This window comes from Crinia signifera, chromosome 6, assembly GCF_055691185.1.
Source record: "Crinia signifera chromosome 6, ASM5569118v1, whole genome shotgun sequence".
Lineage (NCBI taxonomy): Eukaryota > Metazoa > Chordata > Amphibia > Anura > Myobatrachidae > Crinia > Crinia signifera.
This window is the reverse complement of record NC_139222.1, coordinates 40,482,531-40,493,391: the sequence shown is the minus strand read 5'-3', so window position 1 is coordinate 40,493,391 and position 10,861 is coordinate 40,482,531.

The following is a 10,861-nucleotide window of genomic DNA, read 5'->3' as shown; positions in this document are numbered from 1 at the left end:
TAATTACTATATTTTATTAGGTGTAGTAATTAATGTACTATTTTAGTCCGTCGGTACCCTCTTATTCTCCATAGATGTTTCTATCCCCCAAATCTGTGTGTATTTCCAGATCAGATCGCTCTTGCCCTAATATGGTCTGCCAGGAAATACCCAGGAAATAATTCACCAAAAGGTTATGTCCCATTACCATACTTTTGTTCCTGCTATCACAGGAGGGTGTTAGCTGAGGGACAATCTTCACAGGGGGTGATCCAATTCCCCTGCTACCAACAGGAAATGTTCACAGGGGGTAATCAGGACATAATGTAATCAGACTATGATTGTGTCTCTACCTTCAGCTCCTTTGTGTCAATACCAGACTTAGTGGAACCCGGCACCACAGGGGGTGATCAGCCCATAACGTAATCCTGTGTTGTATTGTATCTTGCTCTGCATATCCCTGGCCACTTCCAGACTTACTGGAACCGACCCAGCAGGGGTTGAGAGCAGCAGTTGGACAACTGTGGATTGAAGGTGGGATATACCTTATGCTTGAATCCACCAATCAGAAACTTGGGCAACCCCACAGATGATGCGATCACCGTGGGAATTTGAGAAGTTTTTAAAATGACTTGCAGACTAGCCAGGAAGAGATTTGATGGACTGTCCTGGACTAAGAGGTTATGCTCTGTCTAGGTATCGTGTGGACTTATATGCTATCACTGCGGTGTGGGATAAGTGATAGTTTGCCCTGTGGAACTGATCTGGGACTGTGACTATACAAGGACTGTCTGTTTGGGCCTGCTACCTGAATATCTTTCTACTCTGCAATTTACCTTTGCCACTGTTTATTGTCTATTTGTGCGTGCTGTGGAAAATAAACCATTCTTCTGGTTTCATCTGCTCGGTGTCTGAGTGATTGAGGAACTCGTACCCTCACACTCCTGTCCACATCTCCTGATATTACCCAAATCATATTCCTCACAAAGCTGCGCAATTTGCTGAAGAGGCTGGCCATCCCCATTTGAGAAGCTTTGTCTTTACTGCTAGAACCTCCAAAGATAATAAACAAGCACCAAGGATTTTTTTAGGGTAGCTCCAAGTCTGCAGACACATCCAAGTTAGGAACTTGGTCTGTGAGAAGATACTTACCTCCCACAGGGATCTCTCCCCGAGAAGGCTGGGTATATATGAGGAAACATCAGGTAGCAGAAGATGTATATGGAGGATGGTAATGACCGCAATGATTATGCTGTGTCCACCCACCTATCATTTAAAGGTATTGCGCTTCACCCACCCAATTATCTATCTACCGACTTACCCAGCCATCTATTTATCTAGCTATCGATCTATCTAATGATTTACCATCTATCTACCTACCTACCCACCCCACTAACTCTCTTAAAATGTACCATCTATCTACCCACCCATCCATCTATCTATCTATCTATCTTTTGATTTAACATCTGTATACCCACCCACCTATTTGTCTATCAAATGATTTACCACCTGTCTACAAACCCCAAATGGATACCAAAAAACATATTATCAGTAATTAATGATGTTCATTAATTACCTGGCTTGGGTCTCTTGTTGCTGTGCACCATCTTTGATCGTTGACTTGAGGACGATTCTGCAGTCCAGGTCCCGGTCACCCTGCAGTAGTCGCATATTAGGACTTCTTCATCGGTTTCATGTAGACCACTCACCTAAAAAAAAAGGAAAGAGGTATGATAATATGTTCTTGGTATACACTGACAATTAAGCCCCATACACACTGGAGACCAGGGACACTTGCGATATAGTTAACTATATCGACAATTCCACTGGATACTCTAGAAATCGGTTACGACATCGTTCACTGATTTCCTAGAGACCTGCTAAACACGCGGGTCATCAGCTATATGGCCAGTGGAAAAAAAAAAAAAAAAATATCGCTCAAAAGTGCCCTTGGAGCGGTATATTTTTATTTCTCATCAACTGTGTATGAGGGCTTTAGAAACATGCACTATGCATGCATCTTCTTTTTAAATAATCGAGCAATGATTTGGCCATTAAAAGAATGATTTGCCAACTATTCATTATGTCTCCAGGATCGGTCAATTATTGATCCATTATCTACCTACTGTATGTATCTATTTAACTGTCTATATAAATATCTATCTATATGTATTGTGCTGGGTTATGCTAATGATTTGCCATCTATGTACCTACCCACATATCTATCTAATGATTTACCATCTATGTATATACCCACCTATCTATCTTTTGATTTAACATCTGTGTACCCTATAGGAGGGCCAAGCCGGTGGTAGCCTCGTGACTCACAAAGAATCATCCTTCAGCACTCAGGAGAGGGAAAACCCCCTGTGGGGGAAACCTCTGGGGACCCGTGGCTGATGGACTGCCCGTCCCTCTGGGCATTAGGAGGCTATGCGGCATTATATTGACAAATTTATCGAAATACTTCATGAATGTGGAAGAATGACATATACATTCATATGAAGCGAAATATACAAATATACCCTAATAGCTATCATTGGCTGATGTCATTAATAAAGCTCCTGTCCACATCTCCTGATATTACCCAAATCATATTCCTCACAAAGCTGCGCAATTTGCTGAAGAGGCTGGCCATCCCCATTTGAGAAGCTTTATCTTTACTGCTAGAACCTCCAAAGATAATAAACAAGCACCAAGGATTTTTTTAGGGTAGCTCCAAGTCTGCAGACACATCCAAGTTAGGAACTTGGTCTGTGAGAAGATACTTACCTCCCACAGGGATCTCTCCCCGAGAAGGCTGGGTATATATGAGGAAACATCAGGTAGCAGGAGATGTATATGGAGGATGGTAATGACCGCAATGATTATGCTGTGTCCACCCACCTATCTTTTAAAGGTATTGCGCTTCACCCACCCAATTATCTATCTACCGACTTACCCAGCCATCTATTTATCTAGCTATCGATCTATCTAATGATTTACCATCTATCTACCTACCTACCCACCCCTCTAACTCTCTTAAAATGTACCATCTATCTACCCACCCATCCATCTATCTATCTATCTATCTATCTATCTATCTATCTTTTGATTTAACATCTGTATACCCAAACACCTATTTGTCTATCAAATGATTTACCACCTGTCTACAAACCCCAAATGGATACCAAAAAACATATTATCAGTAATTAATGATGTTCATTAATTACCTGGCTTGGGTCTCTTGTTGCTGTGCACCATCTTTGATCGTTGACTTGAGGACGATTCTGCAGTCCAGGTCCCGGTCACCCTGCAGTAGTCGCATATTAGGACTTCTTCATCGGTTTCATGTAGACCACTCACCTAAAAAAAAAGGAAAGAGGTATGATAATATGTTCTTGGTATACACTGACAATTAAGCCCCATACACACTGGAGACCAGGGACACTTGCGATATAGTTAACTATATCGACAATTCCACTGGATACTCTAGAAATCGGCTACGACATCGTTCACTGATTTCCTAGTGACCTGCTAAACACGCGGGTCATCAGCTATATGGCCAGTGAAAAAAAAAATAAAAAAATATCGCTCAAAAGTGCCCTTGGAGCGGTATATTTTTATTTCTCATCAACTGTGTATGAGGGCTTTAGAAACATGCACTATGCATGCATCTTCTTTTTAAATAATCGAGCTATGATTTGGCCATTAAAAGAATGATTTGCCAACTATTCATTATGTCTCCAGGATCGGTCAATTATTGATCCATTATCTACCTACTGTATGTATCTATTTAACTGTCTATATAAATATCTATCTATATGTATTGTGCTGGGTTATGCTAATGATTTGCCATCTATGTGCCTACCCACATATCTATCTAATGATTTACCATCTATGTATATACCCACTTATCTATCTTTTGATTTAACATCTGTGTACCCTATAGGAGGGCCAAGCTGGTGGTAGCCTCGTGACTCACAAAGAATCATCCTTCAGCACTCAGGAGAGGGAAAACCCCCTGTGGGGGAAACCTCTGGGGACCCGTGGCTGATGGACTGCCCGTCCCTCTGGGAATTAGGAGGCTATGCGGCATTATATTGACAAATTTATCGAAATACTTCATGAATGTGGAAGAATGACATATACATTCATATGAAGCGAAATATACAAATATACCCTAATAGCTATCATTGGCTGATGTCATTAATAAAGCTCCTGTCCACATCTCCTGATATTACCCAAATCATATTCCTCACAAAGCTGCGCAATTTGCTGAAGAGGCTGGCCATCCCCATTTGAGAAGCTTTGTCTTTACTGCTAGAACCTCCAAAGATAATAAACAAGCACCAAGGATTTTTTTAGGGTAGCTCCAAGTCTGCAGACGCAGACACATCCAAGTTAGGAACTTGGTCTGTGAGAAGATACTTACCTCCCACAGGGATCTCTCCCCGAGAAGGCTGGGTATATATGAGGAAACATCAGGTAGCAGGAGATGTATATGGAGGATGGTAATGACCGCAATGATTATGCTGTGTCCACCCACCTATCTTTTAAAGGTATTGCGCTTCACCCACCCAATTATCTATCTACCGACTTACCCAGCCATCTATTTATCTAGCTATCGATCTATCTAATGATTTACCATCTATCTACCTACCTACCCACCCCTCTAACTCTCTTAAAATGTACCATCTATCTACCCACCCATCCATCTATCTATCTATCTATCTTTTGATTTAACATCTGTATACCCACCCACCTATTTGTCTATCAAATGATTTACCACCTGTCTACAAACCCCAAATGGATACCAAAAAACATATTATCAGTAATTAATGATGTTCATTAATTACCTGGCTTGGGTCTCTTGTTGCTGTGCACCATCTTTGATCGTTGACTTGAGGACGATTCTGCAGTCCAGGTCCCGGTCACCCTGCAGTAGTCGCATATTAGGACTTCTTCATCGGTTTCATGTAGACCACTCACCTAAAAAAAAAGGAAAGAGGTATGATAATATGTTCTTGGTATACACTGACAATTAAGCCCCATACACACTGGAGACCAGGGACACTTGCGATATAGTTAACTATATCGACAATTCCACTGGATACTCTAGAAATCGGTTACGACATCGTTCACTGATTTCCTAGAGACCTGCTAAACACGCGGGTCATCAGCTATATGGCCAGTGGAAAAAAAAAAAAAAAAATATCGCTCAAAAGTGCCCTTGGAGCGGTATATTTTTATTTCTCATCAACTGTGTATGAGGGCTTTAGAAACATGCACTATGCATGCATCTTCTTTTTAAATAATCGAGCAATGATTTGGCCATTAAAAGAATGATTTGCCAACTATTCATTATGTCTCCAGGATCGGTCAATTATTGATCCATTATCTACCTACTGTATGTATCTATTTAACTGTCTATATAAATATCTATCTATATGTATTGTGCTGGGTTATGCTAATGATTTGCCATCTATGTACCTACCCACATATCTATCTAATGATTTACCATCTATGTATATACCCACCTATCTATCTTTTGATTTAACATCTGTGTACCCTATAGGAGGGCCAAGCCGGTGGTAGCCTCGTGACTCACAAAGAATCATCCTTCAGCACTCAGGAGAGGGAAAACCCCCTGTGGGGGAAACCTCTGGGGACCCGTGGCTGATGGACTGCCCGTCCCTCTGGGCATTAGGAGGCTATGCGGCATTATATTGACAAATTTATCGAAATACTTCATGAATGTGGAAGAATGACATATACATTCATATGAAGCGAAATATACAAATATACCCTAATAGCTATCATTGGCTGATGTCATTAATAAAGCTCCTGTCCACATCTCCTGATATTACCCAAATCATATTCCTCACAAAGCTGCGCAATTTGCTGAAGAGGCTGGCCATCCCCATTTGAGAAGCTTTATCTTTACTGCTAGAACCTCCAAAGATAATAAACAAGCACCAAGGATTTTTTTAGGGTAGCTCCAAGTCTGCAGACACATCCAAGTTAGGAACTTGGTCTGTGAGAAGATACTTACCTCCCACAGGGATCTCTCCCCGAGAAGGCTGGGTATATATGAGGAAACATCAGGTAGCAGGAGATGTATATGGAGGATGGTAATGACCGCAATGATTATGCTGTGTCCACCCACCTATCTTTTAAAGGTATTGCGCTTCACCCACCCAATTATCTATCTACCGACTTACCCAGCCATCTATTTATCTAGCTATCGATCTATCTAATGATTTACCATCTATCTACCTACCTACCCACCCCTCTAACTCTCTTAAAATGTACCATCTATCTACCCACCCATCCATCTATCTATCTATCTATCTATCTATCTATCTATCTATCTATCTATCTATCTATCTATCTATCTATCTATCTTTTGATTTAACATCTGTATACCCAAACACCTATTTTTCTATCAAATGATTTACCACCTGTCTACAAACCCCAAATGGATACCAAAAAACATATTATCAGTAATTAATGATGTTCATTAATTACCTGGCTTGGGTCTCTTGTTGCTGTGCACCATCTTTGATCGTTGACTTGAGGACGATTCTGCAGTCCAGGTCCCGGTCACCCTGCAGTAGTCGCATATTAGGACTTCTTCATCGGTTTCATGTAGACCACTCACCTAAAAAAAAAGGAAAGAGGTATGATAATATGTTCTTGGTATACACTGACAATTAAGCCCCATACACACTGGAGACCAGGGACACTTGCGATATAGTTAACTATATCGACAATTCCACTGGATACTCTAGAAATCGGCTACGACATCGTTCACTGATTTCCTAGTGACCTGCTAAACACGCGGGTCATCAGCAATATGGCCAGTGAAAAAAAAAATAAAAAAATATCGCTCAAAAGTGCCCTTGGAGCGGTATATTTTTATTTCTCATCAACTGTGTATGAGGGCTTTAGAAACATGCACTATGCATGCATCTTCTTTTTAAATAATCGAGCTATGATTTGGCCATTAAAAGAATGATTTGCCAACTATTCATTATGTCTCCAGGATCGGTCAATTATTGATCCATTATCTACCTACTGTATGTATCTATTTAACTGTCTATATAAATATCTATCTATATGTATTGTGCTGGGTTATGCTAATGATTTGCCATCTATGTGCCTACCCACATATCTATCTAATGATTTACCATCTATGTATATACCCACTTATCTATCTTTTGATTTAACATCTGTGTACCCTATAGGAGGGCCAAGCTGGTGGTAGCCTCGTGACTCACAAAGAATCATCCTTCAGCACTCAGGAGAGGGAAAACCCCCTGTGGGGGAAACCTCTGGGGACCCGTGGCTGATGGACTGCCCGTCCCTCTGGGAATTAGGAGGCTATGCGGCATTATATTGACAAATTTATCGAAATACTTCATGAATGTGGAAGAATGACATATACATTCATATGAAGCGAAATATACAAATATACCCTAATAGCTATCATTGGCTGATGTCATTAATAAAGCTCCTGTCCACATCTCCTGATATTACCCAAATCATATTCCTCACAAAGCTGCGCAATTTGCTGAAGAGGCTGGCCATCCCCATTTGAGAAGCTTTGTCTTTACTGCTAGAACCTCCAAAGATAATAAACAAGCACCAAGGATTTTTTTAGGGTAGCTCCAAGTCTGCAGACGCAGACACATCCAAGTTAGGAACTTGGTCTGTGAGAAGATACTTACCTCCCACAGGGATCTCTCCCCGAGAAGGCTGGGTATATATGAGGAAACATCAGGTAGCAGGAGATGTATATGGAGGATGGTAATGACCGCAATGATTATGCTGTGTCCACCCACCTATCTTTTAAAGGTATTGCGCTTCACCCACCCAATTATCTATCTACCGACTTACCCAGCCATCTATTTATCTAGCTATCGATCTATCTAATGATTTACCATCTATCTACCTACCTACCCACCCCTCTAACTCTCTTAAAATGTACCATCTATCTACCCACCCATCCATCTATCTATCTATCTATCTTTTGATTTAACATCTGTATACCCACCCACCTATTTGTCTATCAAATGATTTACCACCTGTCTACAAACCCCAAATGGATACCAAAAAACATATTATCAGTAATTAATGATGTTCATTAATTACCTGGCTTGGGTCTCTTGTTGCTGTGCACCATCTTTGATCGTTGACTTGAGGACGATTCTGCAGTCCAGGTCCCGGTCACCCTGCAGTAGTCGCATATTAGGACTTCTTCATCGGTTTCATGTAGACCACTCACCTAAAAAAAAAGGAAAGAGGTATGATAATATGTTCTTGGTATACACTGACAATTAAGCCCCATACACACTGGAGACCAGGGACACTTGCGATATAGTTAACTATATCGACAATTCCACTGGATACTCTAGAAATCGGTTACGACATCGTTCACTGATTTCCTAGTGACCTGCTAAACACGCGGGTCATCAGCTATATGGCCAGTAAAAAAAAAAAAATATCGTTTAAAAGTGCCCTTGGAGCGGTATATTTTTATTTCTCATCAACTGTGTATGAGGGCTTTAGAAACATGCACTATGCATGCATCTTCTTTTTAAATAATCGAGCTATGATTTGGCCATTAAAAGAATGATTTGCCAACTATTCATTATGTCTCCAGGATCGGTCAATTATTGATCCATTATCTACCTACTGTATGTATCTATTTAACTGTCTATATAAATATCTATCTATATGTATTGTGCTGGGTTATGCTAATGATTTGCCATCTATGTACCTACCCACATATCTATCTAATGATTTACCATCTATGTATATACCCACCTATCTATCTTTTGATTTAACATCTGTGTACCCTATAGGAGGGCCAAGCTGGTGGTAGCCTCGTGACTCACAAAGAATCATCCTTCAGCACTCAGATGAGAGAAAACCCCCTGTGGGGGAAACCTCTGGGGACCCGTGGCTGATGGACTGCCTGTCCCTCTGGGCATTAGGAGGATATGCGGCATTATATTGACAAATTTATCGAAATACTTCATGAATGTGGAAGAATGACATATACATTCATATGAAGCGAAATATACAAATATACCCTAATAGCTATCATTGGCTGATGTCATTAATAAAGCTCCTGTCCACATCTCCTGATATTACCCAAATCATATTCCTCACAAAGCTGCGCAATTTGCTGAAGAGGCTGGCCATCCCCATTTGAGAAGCTTTGTCTTTACTGCTAGAACCTCCAAAGATAATAAACAAGCACCAAGGATTTTTTTAGGGTAGCTCCAAGTCTGCAGACACATCCAAGTTAGGAACTTGGTCTGTGAGAAGATACTTACCTCCCACAGGGATCTCTCCCCGAGAAGGCTGGGTATATATGAGGAAACATCAGGTAGCAGGAGATGTATATGGAGGATGGTAATGACCGCAATGATTATGCTGTGTCCACCCACCTATCTTTTAAAGGTATTGCGCTTCACCCACCCAATTATCTATCTACCGACTTACCCAGCCATCTATTTATCTAGCTATCGATCTATCTAATGATTTACCATCTATCTACCTACCTACCCACCCCTCTAACTCTCTTAAAATGTACCATCTATCTACCCACCCATCCATCTATCTATCTATCTATCTTTTGATTTAACATCTGTATACCCACCCACCTATTTGTCTATCAAATGATTTACCACCTGTCTACAAACCCCAAATGGATACCAAAAAACATATTATCAGTAATTAATGATGTTCATTAATTACCTGGCTTGGGTCTCTTGTTGCTGTGCACCATCTTTGATCGTTGACTTGAGGACGATTCTGCAGTCCAGGTCCCGGTCACCCTGCAGTAGTCGCATATTAGGACTTCTTCATCGGTTTCATGTAGACCACTCACCTAAAAAAAAAGGAAAGAGGTATGATAATATGTTCTTGGTATACACTGACAATTAAGCCCCATACACACTGGAGACCAGGGACACTTGCGATATAGTTAACTATATCGACAATTCCACTGGATACTCTAGAAATCGGTTACGACATCGTTCACTGATTTCCTAGTGACCTGCTAAACACGCGGGTCATCAGCTATATGGCCAGTAAAAAAAAAAAAAATATCGTTTAAAAGTGCCCTTGGAGCGGTATATTTTTATTTCTCATCAACTGTGTATGAGGGCTTTAGAAACATGCACTATGCATGCATCTTCTTTTTAAATAATCGAGCTATGATTTGGCCATTAAAAGAATGATTTGCCAACTATTCATTATGTCTCCAGGATCGGTCAATTATTGATCCATTATCTACCTACTGTATGTATCTATTTAACTGTCTATATAAATATCTATCTATATGTATTGTGCTGGGTTATGCTAATGATTTGCCATCTATGTACCTACCCACATATCTATCTAATGATTTACCATCTATGTATATACCCACTTATCTATCTTTTGATTTAACATCTGTGTACCCTATAGGAGGGCCAAGCTGGTGGTAGCCTCGTGACTCACAAAGAATCATCCTTCAGCACTCAGGAGAGGGAAAACCCCCTGTGGGGGAAACCTCTGGGGACCCGTGGCTGATGGACTGCCCGTCCCTCTGGGCATTAGGAGGCTATGCGGCATTATATTGACAAATTTATCGAAATACTTCATGAATGTGGAAGAATGACATATACATTCATATGAAGCGAAATATACAAATATACCCTAATAGCTATCATTGGCTGATGTCATTAATAAAGCTCCTGTCCACATCTCCTGATATTACCCAAATCATATTCCTCACAAAGCTGCGCAATTTGCTGAAGAGGCTGGCCATCCCCATTTGAGAAGCTTTGTCTTTACTGCTAGAACCTCCAAAGATAATAAACAAGCACCAAGGATTTTTTTAGGG